The sequence below is a fragment of the Castor canadensis genome, chromosome 8 (assembly GCF_047511655.1).
Source record: "Castor canadensis chromosome 8, mCasCan1.hap1v2, whole genome shotgun sequence".
NCBI classification, from domain to species: domain Eukaryota; kingdom Metazoa; phylum Chordata; class Mammalia; order Rodentia; family Castoridae; genus Castor; species Castor canadensis.
Genome location: NC_133393.1, coordinates 92352149 through 92363710, shown reverse-complemented (window position 1 = coordinate 92363710; position 11562 = coordinate 92352149). Strand labels below are relative to the sequence as shown.

Genomic DNA, 11562 nt, shown 5'->3' with positions numbered 1-11562 from the left:
CTTCATCTATCATATAATTTTTAAAGGGAGACTCATTAGAGAAGAGAAATTTAAAATGACATTTATTAAAACACTGTTTACTGTTAGAAGCTATTAATACATACACTATGTTTAATATTAAGTATAACCAGTAAAACAATATATGCTTTACAGCCATTGGCTCTCTATACAGAGGTGTAAATCAAGTTGGGACCATGGGTTGTGATTCAGCTACTCTGGAAGTTGATGTGTGAGGATCAGGAGTTTCAAGTCACACTATGCTAAGCAGCTACAGCTTGTCTCAGAAAAAGAAAAAATAAATGAATTGTAAATCAATGGCTAACTGGAACCAACATATAGTTTTAAGGAAGACACAACATAGGCATTTTCAGCTTAAAGAGAAATCTGATCTGAAGTCAATGAGCTCAGCACCAGACAGCTCTGAGATGGATACAGAAGGATAGAGGGTAATTAAAATGTCATTTCTGTCTATTTGGAACCTCACAGTTACATTCATTCATGTCAATACCTACTTTCATTTGCTTCTAAAAAACACTACTTTATGAGCCAGATCTTTGCAGGCTTGTTTTAGTTGCTGGTTCCTCAAGTTATAAATAAAAGAGTTCAGTATGGGAGCAACTGAAGTGTTGAGAACAGCTACTTCTTTGGTCAATGATGATCTTTCTGTTGCCGAAGACTTGACATATATGAGCATGCAGCATCCATAAGAGATGGAGATGACAATCAAGTGAGAGGAACAGGTGGAGAAAGCCTTTATCCTCTGTGTGGCAGATGGAATTCTCAGTATGGTGGTTATGACGCATATGTAGGACAGAATAGCTAATGCCAGTGTGAACAACAGAGCAACAAAGGCAAAGTAAGAGCCAATCCTCTCCAACAGTCATGTGTCTGAAAATGAGAGCTGTAAATTGGAAAAGTAGTGACAAGAGAAGTGATCGATGATATTGGAAGCTCAGAAATCTAGCTTGAGGATAAGGCTGAATGGTAGGAAAATGGTCAGAAATTCTGCCAGCCATGAAGTGAAGACACGAAGGGTGCAAATTTTCCTATTCATGATGGTGGTGTAAGGCAGAGGCTTGCAGATGGCAACATAACGATCATAGGACAGAGCAGTCAGAAGAAAGACTTCAGAGATACCATGGAGATGAAGATGAATAATTGAGCTAAACAGTTGTTATAGGACATGGTCTGGACTTTAGTAATTATTGACCACAAAAATCTGGGTTTGGAAACACTCGTGAATATAATTTCGAAGAAGGAAAAATTCTGGAGAAAGAAATACATAGGCATCTTTAGACATGAGTCTAGCCATGTCAGCATGATGATGGTTAGGTTTCCAGTGACACTTAATAGATAAGTCACAAATACAAAGATAAAAGTTACAACCTGAAGTTCTGGGTTCTCTAATATGCACAAGTATAAACTCTGTGATCACAGTGTGGTTTCTCCTACTGAATTTTTTCTTTCACCAAAATCTGTTGATTAAAAAATAAAACACACATTGAATTTAATATAAAAGAAGTGAACATTGGCAATGAAATGAAGCAATGAACATTTTCCCAGTTGCAATTTTATGATATCTGCTCATCCTTTTAAAGAGAAAACATATACAGCCCATAGTAAAAAGTAAACTTGTATTCACAGATTAATACCTATAAGTCAGCATCAGTGATTTTACATAACATCCGTGCACATAATTAAATTCTCCACATGCAGTACACCTTTGAATAACATATTTATACTGAATTTATTAGCTATATCTGTAGTTTCAGTATTGAGACATTGTTTTCCAGTTTCAAGATTGTTTGCTTTTACATCTGAAATCTCAATTTAACTTTGAATTCTGCTGTCATTTACAAAAGTAAAAACTTTCCTGGTGGAAATTCACAATTGTTGCCTTCTAGAGAAGTGCTGGACAAGAAAGGGGTCTGAGCTCTTCTCGGTTTGGTTATATATATTTTTTAGAAAGGTCTCTTGTTTTTCCTGGGCTGGTCTAGTTTGTGATCTTCCTCATGCTTCCTATACAGTTAGGGTTACTAATGAGCACCACCACAGCTATTGTTTTCCTTGTTGTTGAGACTGAATCTAAGTATGATCCTTCTGTTTCCATCTTCAAGCAGCTGGGATTATAGGCATGGGGCAGTGCTTCTGACAGAATTACTAATCTTAATGAAAGTTATAATTTTTATTTGTAACATATATTCTTTTCAATGTGGGTGTAGAACTAAATGTGTTTACAATCACACAAATATATTAAATAGTGTGGCCTTGGTTGTAAAAGAAAGTCAAGTCCTTAGTTTATTGGAATGAAAACAGAGTTCAGAGAAATAAATTATTACTCAAAGAGAGCTGAATAATATCATTCTACAACATACCGTTACATTTATATCATTATCATACATATTATTTTATTTAACAATTAAGTCTTTGTGGTTATTCACTTAGTGTTATTACTCTTAAATTTGCCTGAGGACAAAAAAATAACTGATACCAGAGTTTTTTGATACCAAAACATAGCATTGTGTCTCTTACCAAAGACTAATTAGAATAAATTAAACTTTTAATAGCATTAATATCATAGTAACCACAAGGCTTCAAACTGTAACTGATACGACTTCTATCTGTCATGTTCTCTCCTTATAAGTAGAAAGCAGCATTTTGTCTGCAGTATGTTGTCAGTTTACTTGTATGACTGTATTCACGTACCATAAAAGAAAGCAGAATGACAATACTGACCCTCAGTTGAGTTGTCCAGTAGAACAGTAGAGGATAACTATCAAAGCTAGTAGCAACAGGCATTTTTCTGTCTTTCTGTTTTAGGTTTCTGGTTATGAATATACTTTTCCTTTAGGAATATACATATTTTGTCATTCATCTAGCATTAAGAGTGGCAGATCAAAGGCAGAGACCATTAGTGTAGTTGGAGCAATGGTCAAAAGGTGAAAATCTATAGTTAATAATTATAAATATGTCAAAGTGATAATTTGAGGGTACTTGCAATTTGTTCCAATAAAATAAACTTTTCAATGACAGGTAAAAATGCATTTTTTGACAAATATGTAGCATACATTTTGATATGTCCAATGATATCAATTAGAAATACATCCTAAATTTGCCTTTAGTTATTTAAATTGTGAAGTATATTAATAGTTTAATTCAGGTAACATCTATTACATAAAATTCTCTCACAGGTTGAATTGAGGATAAAATTTCTACCAGCATTTGATCAAAGTAAAAAAAAATCTCTTTTATAGTTTTTATTTTTCTGTACAAACATAAATATTGCTTGGTTCTAAACTTCAAACCCTACTGTTATTCTGAGAATTTTTAAGTAAATGTCCAGGGTACACCAGTGACCTTATGATACTGGATGACGAAACATGTTAAAGTTCTCTGGATAAGATAAAGACTGAATCCCACACAAAGATAACACAATTTATGTTCTCTGGCCACTGTCTATACCACTGAGAAACTGGGTTGAAGAAAGCAAGGATGCCAGCAGGACATTCAATAAATGTGGTAATATCATGACACACCTTTCCAGAAAGCCAACCAATATAGGGTTCTATCAGATTTTTAAAAATATATTTACTGATAAACACTATCACACAAACTCAGAGATATTTTATCTTTGTATACTTTATGCAATTTTACAAACCATATAAAAGCAACAAATTTGTCAACAGTGTGTAAGAGATATCCCTGTGAAGTTATCTAGAAAATGTTTATCATTTCATAAAAATTCCTTAGAGTAGGAGGGTAGAGTTTTATATATAAATTGTTAATTTCATTATTGATAAAGATTAGAGAATTATGCTATTACCAATTTCAATCATCAGTTACAAAACTGTATGTATTCATTTGTACAAGTATAATTGGTACACTTATAAAATCTAACTTTGTTACATATTTCAGCTTTCTGTTCCTAGAAAAAAGAATGAACCCTTTTCATTGCATCCTAATCAGCATTGAGTATTACAAATTGCTTAAAAGTTTAATATGCAGAGTGATGAAGATGTTATCTAAATTCATTTAATGATAAAGACAGTGTCATGAAGACCATTCACAATGCCTGGGTTTTGACGTTAACAAGATATGTTTTTTTGCCAGCACAGTAAATTTATTTGATCTAAGTATCATTTTTCTTACCTAAAACATGAGGGGACTGGTAGATTTAACTCATAGGATACTATAAAGGTTAAATGAGACCTGTACAAAAGTGCTTAGGAATAGTTAGGGTACAGTGATTAATATATACATTTTATATATTTAAAATTTTTCATATTGCTTAAATAATAGATTGAGCATTTTTTGATGGTACTGGGATTTTGAAGTCTTCTTTGGACTTGCTAGGTAAGCATTGTAGCACCTGTGCCATGCCTCTGATCCTTTATGCTTTAGTTATTTGTTGTATAGGTCTCAGATTTTTGCCTGGGTCATCCTGGATCATGGTCCTCCTACTTATCTGCCCACATATTTGGGGTGACAGACAAATGATACAACACTTAGTTTATTAGTTGAGATTGGAATCTCACAAGATTTTTGCATGGACTGTGGCTTTGAACACCAATCTTCCTGGCTTCTGCCTCACAAGTAATTGGGATTGCAGATGTGAGCCACCAAGCCTGGCCTCGATCAAGCATTTTTTTTCAGTATTTATAATACTTTTTGATGAATTGTCCAATAAGTACTCACTTTTCATTAGATTTATTGTTTTATTAAGAGATATTTATGTATATTAATGTGTGTTTTCTGTTGCAATATGTTTTGGAGCCTATTCTTATTTTCTTGGTGTCCTATTTTTTTGAGGGCATCCTTTTCAAATTATATAAATATTCATTTATATTTAATACTTCTATACTTGTGATTTTAGCAAACAGCTTTAAACCATCCAGAATTTTTCTTTTTTATTTTTTTAAGTGTATTTATTTATGGTTCTGGGGATTGAATCCAGAGCATTGAGAATTCTGGGCAAATACCTTACCACTGAGGTACACACCCAGTTCCAGAATTTATGCTCATATGCGATATGGGTCTATTTGTGCTGCTTTTCAATGAACAATCAACTGCCCTAACAAATTAAGTCTAGAAATAATATGAAAGTCTGGGCAGTGAGATACCAAGAGCACCCATATCATGTTATCTTCACAACACCTCTATGCCAGAACTTTCATAATGAAATCCATATGCAATCTGTGATCTAGGGATGAAACAGAATCTAATAAAATATAATCTTGTTCTGAGATCGTTGTAGTTCTCACTTTTAAGTACAAAAACCCAACATTCCTTTCTGCAAGGGCCTTGATGTCCTTTTACTGCCTCAGACTCACTTCATACCATCACCATTCATCCCTTACTACACCAGTGAGCTCAGCATTGCAGGCAGCTGTGAAATGGATACAGGAAGATAGAGGGTAATTAAAATGTCATTTCTGCTTTATTGAATTCTCACAATGGTATTCATTCATGTCAACCATATTTTCATTTGCTTCTAAAAAAACACTACTTTACGAACCAGATTTTTGAAGGCTTGTTTTAGTTGCTGGTTTCTCAAGGTATAAATAAAAAGGTTCAACTGGGAGCAACTGAAATGTTGAGAACAGCAAATCCTTTGGTCAATGATGATCTTTCTGTTGCTGAAGGCTTGACATACATAAATATACAACTTCCATAAGAGATGGAACAGGTGGAGAAAGCCTTTTTCCTTTGGTGGCAGATGGAATTCTCAATATAGTGGGTATCATGCATATGTAGGACAGAATCACTATGCCAGTGTAACAATAGAGTAACAAAGGCAAAATAAAATCCAATCTTCTCCAACAGCCATGTGTCCATGTGTCTGAGCATGAGAGCTGTAAAATGGAGATAGCCACAAAAGAAGTGATCAATGACACTGGAAGCACAGAAATCCAGCTTGAGGATAAGCAGGAGTGGTGGGAAAATGGTCAGAAATACTTCCAGCCAAGAAGTGAAGACAAGAAGGGTGCAAATTTTCCTATTCATGATGGTGGCGTAATGCACAGTCTTGCAGATGGCAACATAATGATCACAGGACATAGCAGTCAGAAGAAAGAATTCAGACAAAACCATGGAGATGAAGAAGAACAGTTGTTATAGAAAAAGTCCTTGACTTTCATAATTATTGACCACAAAAATCTGGGGATGGAAACACTCGTGAATATAATTTCTAAGAAGGAAAATTTATGGAGAAAGAAATACATAGGTGTCTTTAGATGTGAGTCTAGCAATGTCAGCATGATGATGGTTAGATTTCCAGTGACACTTAACAGATAAGTCAGAAATAAAAAGAAAAAAGTTACAACCTGAAGTTCTGGGTTCACTGATACGCCCAAGAATATAAACTTTGTGATCACAGTGTGGTTTCTCATAGTGAAATTTTTCTCTCAACAAAATCTGTTGATGAAAAAGAAAGCAGAGTAAATTTTTATGTAAAAGTATTAAAAAATTAAATACTGGCATTAAAATCTCCAATGAAATCAAGCGAAGGAACTTTTTACTATAAGAATTGTTGCACTGTAATCTAATCCTGATTAAAACCAAAAACATATACAGAGCCTGTTGAAAAGGTAACACATAAACACAGATTTTCCATAAAGTCCTCTCATGAGTGATTTTACATGAAACTCTACTTATGTCTTCCATATGTACAATACATCCTTGAATTACAGTTTTCTGTAATCTTTTTAACTGTATTTGGATTTTGAGTTTTTAGGCATGGTTTTCCAGTTGCTATGATTGAATGCTTTTGGAACTAAAATAACTAATTTTTAGTTTTGTCTCCAATGTCATTTACAAAACATACAGTTAACTTAATAGCTAAGTTTTAACTCGTAAGTTATGTTCTTTTAAGTTTGACCACAGGATTAAATGTGCTTGCAATCACAGAAAGAAAACTCTAGAATTGCATTGGTTGTAAACAAGTAATGTTCCTGTCTTTTAGGAAAGAAAACATAGGTCAGTGAAATTAATTTATACTGATGGAACTCTAGCTGAATAGTATAGTTTTAGAATCTATTGAAGCATTAATACAATTTTTATGCTTGTTGTTTTAATTAACATGGCTTTTTCCTCCACATTTACTTTGTTAAGGGAGGAACTCACAAAGAAGATGTTTTGATGCCATAATATAGTGTTGCCTCCATTACCTAGGACAAACTAATCAGAACAAATAAAAATTTTCCTGAATTTATACCATAGAAACCTTGTAGCTTTAAAATGTAACTGATATGACTTCTTTCTGCCTTATTCCTTACATGTAGCAACCAGTATACTCTCTGTGAAATAAGTTCTGAATTATATATATTGTATTACTTTTTTATGTATCATGGAATGCATAACCCAGTAGGCAGTAAGGATTAAAAGTAATATTGGATATATTTTCACATTTTCTATTTTATATCAGTAATTTTTTCCTTTACAAATATACATATTTTGTTAATCATCTGTCGTTAGAACTGGCAGATCAAAGGGAGAAACTATTATGGTTTGAACAATGGTTGAAACATATTGAAATCTATAGTTAATAGTTATAAATGTGTTAAAGTGATAATCTGTGGATACTTGCAGTTTTTTCCAAAAAAATAATCTTCTCAGTGACAGACAAAAATACATTTATTGACAAATATGAAACATACAATTTGGAAGTCTGATGATACCTATCCTATATTTGATTTCATTTACTAAAAATACGAAGTGCATTAATAGTATACTGCAGGAGACATCTTTCAAAATATAGTTCACCCTGGCATCTATTACAAAGAAGCATCTCACACAGAAAAAGCACAGGTTGCATTAAATGTGTGATTTGTATGAACCTCAGTTTGAAATAAAAATAAATTTCCCTTTTATATCTTTTATTTTTCTATACAAACAGAAATATTGCTATGAACAGAACTCCCAAACTTACTATTGTTAACCTGAGAATTCTTAGGTAAATTCCGGGGTATACCACTTTATGATGCTGGAAGGTGAAATGTGTCAGAGTTCTCTGGAAAAGATAAAAATTGAATCCCTCACAAAATAACACAATTTACCTTGTCTGGCCATTGAACAAACCCCTGAGAAAGTGGGATGAAGAAAGCAAGGATGCCAGCAGAGTGGAGTTTAAGAGATGTGGCAATGTCATGACACATCTTTCTGGAAAGCCAAGCAATATAGGGAGGTACAGCAAAGTGTACCGATCTGCTGACACAGTCAGCCTGGTTTCCCTTTGGCCAAACTTCATTTTCCTAATGTGCACATGAACTCAGTCTGCACTCAGGAGATAATGTATTCTCAATTCCTGTGGGATTGGTTTATTCTACAGTGGACCCTCCTTTGAATGTGTGACCCATATTTTATTCAATATGTATCTCTGCAAACACAGAGAAGAATGAATGACAAGAAAAATATTTTAAACTTATTTTTCACTTTGAAGTTGACATGTTTATTGTTATAATAATCAAGTTTCACAAGTATTCCTGTGGACATACATAATAGTCCTTGTTCTTCCTATCAGGCTTCCATTTCCTTTAGATCTTTAATTTAATCAGCATAAAACATTTCAGTATGGCTTACCAGACATTTTTTCTGTGTATTTACTCAGAAGACAAGTCACAATTACACACCCAAAAGATAGTTTATCTTTGTATACTTTATGCAATTTTATAAACTTTACAAATGCAACAAATTATCCAATTTTACTACACAAATATTCAGCCACTTTCCTGTGTTCCTTTTTGTTTTTTAGTTAACAAGGTGTAAGTAATATCCTTGGCATGTTATCTAGAAAATGTTCATTATCCTGAAACAATTGCCCAGAATAGCTGGCTAGATTTATATATAATTTGTTAATTTCATCTTTGATAAAGATTAGGGAATTAGGGAATGCTAATTTCACATCTTTAGTTACTACACTGCATTCTTACATATTTGTTTGCATATGCACAATTAATATTTGTGCAAACCAACTTTTGTTATATACTTCAGCATTTCCCTCCTACAGACAAGAATGAACCCTTTTCATTTCATCCTAGCCTATATTCAATATTATAAATGATTTTATAACCAGACACAAAAATAATATCCCAATTCAGTCAATGGTAAATACTAGCTCTCTGTGCCTGGGTTTTAAATTAATAAGATTCAATTTCTCTGAAAACTTGAAAAATTATTTGAAAGGTTTTAAAGGAATTTAAGTCTATTTATTGTCTCCATTAACTATTAATTACAATATAGTTCACAGTTGGATAACATTCGATTAGTACAAAGTTTTCTTGGAGTCTAGAAACAGAAACCTAAATACTGAATACACAGCCTACATATGAGTAATGAGTTGGGGTAAAAAAAAAGCATGTGGATCAATAATGTAATTATGAAATTTTGTTTGCTCATTTAGGCCAGTAGGTACTAAATTTCCAACATCTCTAATGAGTCAATTACTTTTCCATGAGACAAGTCTTAGATATTCCATGATTTATGACATAGATTTCAACTTTCTTACAGGAATGTCTCACTAGAGAAACCTTTAAATATCCTCTTAGTTTTGTTTAGCTAATGAAAACTAAGCAGGATTTGTTGAGTGACTTTATCTGGGTAAGGAAATTGTTGGCAGTGATAAAAGTTTTTCCTTTCAGGAATTTTGCAAATAAACTGTAACATTTATGTGTCTATTTAAAACCGAAACAAGTTGGGTGTTGTGGTGCACACCTGTAATGCTAGCACCTGTGTGATGAAGGTAGGATGATTGAAAGTTGGAGGTCAGCCTGGGCTAAGGAGCAATTTCAAGGCCACCCTGAGTTCCACAGCAAGACCTTGTCTCAACAAAGCAAAGTCTAGAATGTAGCAAGGTCTAGAATGTATATATATATATATATATATATATATATATATATATATATACACAAACAAATAAAGAAAAAATTCCAGAATGGTCCTCGATTCCTTCCAGAATGGTATGTTGATACCACTTAAAAATAAGTTCTGATTAAATAATGACTGCAAAATTTTCATAGTATTTAGAAAAGCCTGTTCCTAAATGCAGAGGAAATATGTCATGGTATCAAATATTTTTTGATAAAAGAAGCAACTGCGTAATTTTTTTGTTGAAAGTAACCAGTGCTATTGATGCAAAACTAAAAGCAACTCCCCAAAAAATCCCAACTCCCCAAATAGTACTTTCAAAACCAATACCTTGAACTTGATTTTTATTCAAATATAATTTTCACAGCAATAATTCAGCAGCCAAGACTCAGATTTTATATCTATTTACCTGTCATCTACCTATCTATTTATCAATCCATCTCTATCTATCATCTATCATTTATCTGCTATAAGCAATGCAAACAGTTATTGAGCCTCATTTCTGGACAAGACTGACAGTCTCTCTTCATAAAAAAAGCAATTGCAATTTGAGCATACTTCATATTTGCCTCTTTTGACAGCACCAAGTCTGTCTCATCTGAATCTTCTTACTTCATGAGAAAGAACAGTTCTCCACTGCTGTTTGTGCCACCAATTACTATTCTGGATCAAGATCTCTGGTACATATAGCCTCTGGGTTTCTCAGGAGTATTTCTTTTCTTCTTTGATTTGCTACCTACATATTTAATATCAGATAAAGATTTTCTTTTTGTACTATCTTTTTCATTACCAGCTTTTTGAGAATTATGAAATGGTTCAGTTAACTGTGGACAACCCAAATTTTCTTTAGGTTCCCAACCGTCATTAGCATCCATAAATCTCTTCCACTTCAAGAAATACTCCACCTTCCCATTCACTACATGTGGGTCTAGCACTTTTTCTACCACAAATTCTTTAGACTTTATCTGTTCAATTTTTTTTTACTCTTTCCATTCTTCTTCTTTCCCATTTTTAGAGTGTAGCTTTATTGGAGGCAATTTTTATTTGCAGACTTGAAGAGCTATTACTCTGATGTTCTGGGTTGCTAGTCCTGCAGCACCTTGGGTCTACATGCCTCCAGTTTCATTAGATTGAAAGTATTTTTAAATTTTTCCTTAGCCTTCTTCAATGATCCATTGTTTATTCAATATTGTGTTGTACAATTCCCATGTGTTTATATAATTTCTACAGTTTCTTTTACTGTTGATTTGGTTTCATTCTGTTATGAACCAATAATATATAAGAAATGATTTTCATTTTCTTATTTGTAAAGATGTGTTAGGTGGCCTAATGTACAATCTGTTTTATAGCAATTTCCATGTGGTGATAAAAGTATTGTGCACTCTGCAGCTGTCGGATACAATATTCTGTTCTGTTAAGTACATCTGACTTGTAGTGTAATTTAAAAATATTTTTGAGATACTGCATGTATGTTTATAATCATTACATGTTCTTGATTAATTGTTCCCTTGATCAGTATATAGTGACCTTTTTGTCTTTTCCTATTTCATTTTGATGTCTATTTTGTTGGATATAATAGCTTCTTCTGCTTTTTTTTTAATTCCATTTACTTGAGTTTTTTTCAGTTTTCCACTCCCAGTCTGTATGTGTTTTTGTAGGTGAGGTGAGTTTCTTGTAGACAGCATTTGTTAAGTCTTTTTA

The 11562-nt window shown here is 33.1% G+C and overlaps 2 pseudogenes; both read right to left on the bottom strand.

Annotated features, from left to right (window-relative positions):
* Positions 1 to 514: 514 nt before the first annotated feature.
* Positions 515 to 5350, bottom strand: LOC109680668 (olfactory receptor 6C3-like; annotated as a pseudogene).
* Positions 5351 to 10328: 4978 nt separating this feature from the next.
* LOC109677440 (chromobox protein homolog 3 pseudogene) lies at positions 10329 to 10870 on the bottom strand (annotated as a pseudogene).
* Between the last annotated feature and the right edge of the window lie 692 nt (positions 10871 to 11562).